The sequence below is a fragment of the Petaurus breviceps genome, unplaced genomic scaffold, assembly GCF_028583685.1.
Source record: "Petaurus breviceps papuanus isolate PSGF00001 unplaced genomic scaffold, PetGlider_PUasm1.0 138, whole genome shotgun sequence".
Lineage (NCBI taxonomy): Eukaryota > Metazoa > Chordata > Mammalia > Diprotodontia > Petauridae > Petaurus > Petaurus breviceps.
Window position 1 is genome coordinate 4,048,072 of NW_027185694.1, and position 6,965 is coordinate 4,055,036.

Sequence of the window (6,965 nt, forward strand, 5' to 3'; positions counted from 1 at the left end):
GAAGGAAGGAAGGAAGGAAGGAAGGAAGGAAGGAAGGAAGGAAGGAAAAGAGGGAGGGAGGGAGGGAGGAAGGAAAGAAGGGGCGGCTAGGTGGCACAGTGAATAAAGCACTGATCCTGGAGTCAGGAGGACCTGAGTTCAAATCCAGCCTCAGACACTTAACACAAAAAAATCCCTAGCCATGTGACCTTGGGCAAGTTGCTTAACCCCTATTGCCCTCCAAAAAACAAAAACAAAAAAGCAAAAAAAAAAAAAGAAAGTGAGAGTAAACCTTTGTTAATTGGGGCAGGGGGAGCAATTTAATTTTAAAAGTAAGCCTGAGATTTTATTCCTAGGCTTCCAGGGATGGCTCAGATTTTTACTTTTGGACAAGAAGCTACAAGTTGCAATTTTCAAAGCATTATATCAGACAAGACAAATTTAAAAGTTTTATTTCTTTAAACCTTTCTTTTTTATGTGAAAAGGCTACTAGTATGTTCTGAATCTTTATTATTTCATGAATCCCTTTTGGTAATCTGGTAAAGCTTGTCAACTTCTTCTCTGAATAAAGTTTCTAAATAATTTAAAGAGATGCTAAATTTTAGCCAGAAGTTAGTGGAAAACAAGATATATTTTCGTTTTCTTTCTAGATTCTTGTTCCCCATCCCAATAGGGTCCTTGAACTTCAGGTTCATAATCTCTTCACTAAACTAGACCCACCTCTGATATTTACTAGTTGTGTGACCCTAGGCAAAGTATTTTTCATTTCCTCATCAGCAAAAGGAGTGAATTGAACAAAATGTCTTCTAAGGCCCCTTCAAGTTCTAAATCCTATTATCCTGTGATTTGGCCAGGAAGACAAAATGTTAGAGCTAGGGGGCATCTTATAGGTAATCTATCCCAGCCCACTAATTTTACAGATGAGGAAACTGAAGCCTATAGAGGAAGAATGGCTTACTAAGACCAAACAGCTAATAGACAGCAGAGCCCAATTCAATGATTGTAGCATTGCACCATGCTTCTCTATTCACTGTTTCTAACCTGCTTCATTGAAGAGGATGGAGGTCAAGTTTTCAATGAATGACAGAGCTTCCAAGAAGGTAAATTTGCTACAATTATTTCATTTCATGCATACTCATTTTATCTAGAGGTTTTTCCCATTGCTGGTAAAGCTCTGGTGTTATACAGGAAACACACACACACACACACACACACACAAACATTGCATATATCTGCATGAGAACTGGTGGGCTACACTAGGTTTGTACGGCTCCCATTATGATTGATAACATTCCATTGGCTTCATGCTTATTTTAAAGTCCCCTTGACACAGATTGATTAAAGGCAAGGACCTATATGAACCTATGAAAAATTTATGGATTTTGAAAGAGCTTTAACATGTACTATTTGGGCACAAATCATTTCCTGGCTGTCACTGTTTTCTCCCACAATCTCTCTTTCCCTGGTAATATATGTTTAATAATCAAAAACTGATGGTATGGATTAAAGAATCAAGATGTTACAGAATAAAGTAAAAAAAAAAGAAATTAGATTTGTATGATTTTAACAATTCTTTAATCTGCTCCTGGGCAACAAAAGTGATTTGTGTCAGCCGTTATTGCATTAAACTTTCATTTTCTTCCACCAGCGCAGGATTATATGAGGGAGTATTGGATTGCGCTCAGCGTGGATAAGCTGAGCGCCGTCTCTGCTGCCAACAACCAAATGGATTTCCTTCTTTTTTTGATTTATATTTTTATTGCTGTTTTTCCCCTCCTTCTAATTCCCATTACCTTTCTGTTTGCCAGAACTGAGATACCCTCCAGGAGCAGCAGAAAGGCAGGCAGAATGATTGGCTTATTGCATATATTTATGTTCCAAGAATCCTTACCAGTCTACGTCAGAGGAGGAAAGTAGCCCCGAGCCGTGAAAACTATATTCTAGTCTTAAACTAGAAAATTAAAACTTTTATGATTAAAAACACTCCTCTTTCCCTTTAAAATACAGACAGATATATACACACACATACACTCATACAACTAATTACTTTTGTCTAACCTTCAAATAAAGCACCTCAGATACCCCTTGTTTCTCCTCATAGCACATCTGGAACACTGCAATAAAGATATAAGACAAATAGCTCTATTCTCCCTTTGGAGCCCAGGAAGGCCTAAGCAACAACTTCTTCAAGACCCAGGGTCAGGGGGGTGGGGGGGGGGAAGGGAAGCTTTTAACAATCCCTTTAAGTCCCTTCTAGATCCATGAGAGTAAAAGGTCATCCTCATCCTCACAACCACCACCATCATCTTTTAAGTTGACAAAGTATTTTATATGTGAATGAATGAATAAGCATTTCTTTTTTTCTTTTTTTGCTTTTTGGAGGCAGAAAGGTAGGGCAATTGGGATTAAGTGACTTGCCCAAGGTCACACAGCTAGTTTTGTGTTAAGTGTCTGAGGCTGGATTTGAACTCAGGTCCTCCTGACTTCAGAGCTGGTGTTTTATTCACTGTGCCACCTAGCCCTCCCTGAATGAGCATTTAAGTGCTTACTATGTGCCAAGTACTGTGCTAAGTGTTGTAATGCCATGCACAGAAACTTTCCAGAAGAACTGCTACCGTGAAGAGTTTTTTTAAGGTTCCGATTACTCAGTACAGTGATCACTTTATTTATTCCATAACAAAAGCAAAACATCCATGGAAAATCAAGGTACAGCATAATTCAAAATACAGAATTCACCATATTTCAACTTATCACAGAAAATCACAATAAAATATTCACAACATAGTCTCAAAGTAAAATAGTCACTCTTAAGTTAATTCAATCAGTCAAAAAATAGTCACTCTTAAGTTAACTCAATTAGTCACTTATCAGTAGTCTCAAAGTCTTCCACTCTTGGGGCAAAGTCTTGATTAACTCAATCAGTCACTAATCAGTAACAATAGTCACAGTACTCAAAGTACAACCAGTCACTTATTTAGCAAAGTCTTACTAAGTATCATACAGAAAACCCTCTACCCTTTAGGTCACTAGCAAACTGTAATCCTTAATTACTCAGTAACCAAGGAGAGGTCTTTTCTTCATCTTGACTTGGGGCCTGTTCTCAGATTCCCTGGATCCCCTTCCACAGTCCCAGATTCTACCTGGGTTCAATGGCAGACAGCTCCCAGTTCCTTGACCAGCTCTCTGGGGAGGTCCTGCTCAACACTGGCATTCACAGGGTTTGGTCCATGTCAGCTCCTTCACCATTTCTGCTCCAGGGAATTCAAGGCTCAACCAAGCCACAAACAAAGTCTCAGTATCCTGGTCATGCTTCAGTCACCTGGCCTCCTGGCTCCTGGAATCCTGTTCAGAAGAAGCTCCACCAAGAGAAATTTTCAGGACTCAGTTCTCCATTCTTCTGTAGCTGTTTTGCCACCAGATCTCTGTCTCAAGGAAAATCTGACTGTGCCTCTCTGGGACTTTTCTTATATACACAGTATTACCTACTTCCTTCAGCCAACCCCTTCCTATTAGGAGACAGGAGTTTATACCTTCTGTTCCCCCAATCAGAGGCTTGATCTTGATCTTAACTAAGTGTTAAGTAGCTGCTACTTTTGCCAACACAAAAGGGATCTTCAAGTTCAAATTTACATTACCATTACAAGTGTTGAGGGATATAAAAGAAAAAAAATAGTCCCTGCCCTCAAGGATCTTCCAATCTAATTGGGAAAGAAGACACATAAGAGAAAGTTTTGTGGGAGGGGCATTTCATTATTAACATCATTATCACCACAGACAAAACAGTTGCCCAGAATTTCCAAAAGAGATCATTCACCCACAAAAGAATCTAAGACTGGTGTTTTTAGTATATGTCATCATTTAGTAAGTGTCACAAAATAAAAAATATGTGTAATTAAGGGATATGGCCTGGACCTGAAATGTCCTTGGTATAGGAAACTTCCTCTACCAATACAAATTGGAACCTTCTTTGCCACTTATGATCTTGGAGAGCTTTCCTAGGGTAAAAGCAAAAAGAGATTAAGTGACTTGTCCATGGTTACATAGCCTTTCAGTGTTAAAGATGAGACTTGTACCCAGTCTTTCTGACTTCAAAACCAGTTAGATACCTGCTACATCACATTACTTCTCATGTGGAAAGAAAAGCTCTTAAAATTGACTTAGCAGAAGAAATTAAAACCATGTGGGGACGGAATGACATTTATATTATTTCATGTTGTTCTGTCTACTACTGGAGTTGTCTCAAAGATGCTTTAATAAGCCTGCAGAAGATGTGTTTGCCATGCAACACTTTTATTCAATTACATTTAATTTATCCACCCATGCAATTGTCTTCTAAACATTTAACAGAAAAAAAATAGGATGATGATTTGCCCCTGGACTGTTCCTATCTTCCATCTATTATAAAATAAGAATAATATTTTATTACTATTTATATTATTTATTTATTTATATTTTTATATATTAAATATTATATATAATAACAATATATAATATAATATATAATAATATATTATGTAAATATATTTATATAATATATGATAAATATAAATAAAATATATAAAATTATATAAATATAATATATAAAATTATATATAAATATATAACAATATATAATAATATATATAATATAATAACAACAACAAAAAAAATATAATATATAAAATTATATATAAATATATAACAATATATAATAATATATATAATATAATAACAACAACAAAAAAAACCAATTGACATTTAAATAGGATGTCAAGGTTTGCCAAAGAACCAGTGCCATACAGAGAAGAAATGATCATCCCATGTAGCATTCCCAGAGGTGCCATTCTGAAATCCATGAGAAAACTTAAGAAGGATGAGGAAAGAGAGGTTATGACTCACTGAAAAGCACCTTGCACTAGAAAGGATGAAGAGTTGCCTTATGAACTGTGGAACCAGAAGAGCTGATGATATGTTGAATGTAGAAAAGACAGGGCCTGGAGCAGCCAGGTAGCATAGCGAGTAAGAGCACCGGCCCCAGTGTTGGGATGACCTGGGGGTTTGAATCTGGGCTCAGACACTTAGCATCCATCCAGAAATACCTGGCCATGTAACCTTTTGCAAGTTACTTAACCCCAATTGCTTAATAAACAAAAAGAAAAGACAGGGCCTGTCTTTCTGCCTTTCTCTTCCTTTCTTGCTGTCAGTCCCTTCAGGACTGTTTTAAGTTGCTTTCCAGAAAGGGGGTGGGTAGGGAGTGGGCAATTGGCTTTATTTACCCACTCGGGCATCTATGTGACTTGAGACACTTCCACAGATTCTATAACACATCCTTCTTTTGTTTTTGTTCATTTCTGATCTTAAACAGCAGAATCCTAAAGAGGACATGTCAAGGTCTGGAGATGAACTCATGGATTCTATAAATCTGGAGAACGGAACTGAATAATGGCAAGAGAAGAGCTCCCTTCTCGAACACTCTTAGGATGGCCACCAACAAGAGCACTGACCCGACTCTCGACATTGTGCTAGCAGACATACCCAGAGCTGCTTGGACATTATAGAACAGAGGTGAAATGTAAAATACAGATTTGTATTCCTGCAAACTGATTTGTGTTCTGATGAGAAGGTGAAGTATCAGCAACACAGATTTTAACAGTTAATATAAATTAAAGCATTCAATTACTATATCCTGAGTCTTTTTTAAAAGAATATCTTCTGTGTGTAGAAATAAGTTACATTTCCTCACAATTTACCTGTGAATTCAGTACCTTTTCACTCCTCTCCCCCTTATAAAGAAACCCTCGTCATGACCTATAACATAAGCTATATGTACATTCTTCCCCAAGGTACTAGGACAGGGTTTTAAGTAGCTAATGATCACGAAAATGGGAATCTTTCCTTACAGTCAGAATCCAACAGCCCAATGTTATGCCTGAGTGCAGAGCAAGCGGTGAGCAGAGTCCCTCAGCCGCTCTACACACAGCAGTATTTAAATTTAGACTTAAAATCAAGAATATACCAGTTAAAGTTTAATGTATTTTGTAAAGGTACATAAGCTGCATGACCATGATCAAGGCACAAGAAATCTTAGTTAACTAGACAATAATCTGAGACTAAGTTACAAAGGAACCCATAGAGGAAAAGTGACTTTATTTGTATCAGTGGAAAGATTTTCCACACCAAGAATTTCTTTTTCTGATGAAACTACAGATCTAAAGAAAGAGAATAAGGGCTGGGGGGCAGGCGGGGAAGGCCAGTTCTGAGAACATTGCAAAAAGGCTTATGCATATTTTCTCACTTGATAATCTACTCTGAAAGGCTTTTTTTTTTGTCTGGGTCTGATTCCATTAGTATAGTTTGGGGAGGAAAATTCCTCCACCCCTGCAGATCAGCAACTCATTTATAATTTCTAATCTCAAGAAATCAGCCTGAGGCTCTGATAGGTCAAGTAATTTGCCCAAAATCACACATTTAGTGTCAATACTTTAACCCAGGTCTTCCTAACTCTAAGGCTGATTTAATATCCCCTATGTCATGCATCCCCTTATCAGATAGGCACAAAAATATTATCCCATATTACAAATGTGGAAACTGAGGCCAAGAGATTAAATGACTGACCATGCTCGAACAACTGTCAAGCATCAGAAGGATATTTTGAACCAAGGTCTTTTTAATTATTGCCTAGAAGGAATGAAGGTGCCCCTCTGTTTTTGTGTAACATCTGAATAAAATTAACAACTAACATTTATATAGCACCTACTATGTACTTGGCACTGTGCTATGTGCTTTACAATTTTTATCTTATTTAATACAATAACTCTGGGAGGTAGGTGTTATTATGATCTCCATTTTGCAGATGCGGAAATTGAGGCAAACAGAGGTTCAATAACTTGGCCAGAGTCACACAGTTAGTGTCTAAGGTCAGATCTTCCTGACTCCAGGCCATCATTCTACCTACTCTTCCACCTCACTGTCTTGGCCAGAATCAGTCTCAAACATTTAAAAACAAA

The 6,965-nt window shown here is 37.4% G+C and overlaps 1 long non-coding RNA gene across 1 annotated transcript in view; it reads left to right on the plus strand.

Annotated features, from left to right (window-relative positions):
* The window catches only part of LOC138143231 (uncharacterized), a 248,950-nt gene extending 243,314 nt beyond the window's left edge, over nt 1-5,636 (plus strand). Inside the window, exon 4 of the long non-coding RNA XR_011163642.1 lies at nt 5,324-5,636. This is a non-coding gene — a long non-coding RNA (uncharacterized lncRNA). The remainder of the gene's footprint in view (nt 1-5,323) is intronic.
* Nucleotides 5,637-6,965: the final 1,329 nt, after the last annotated feature.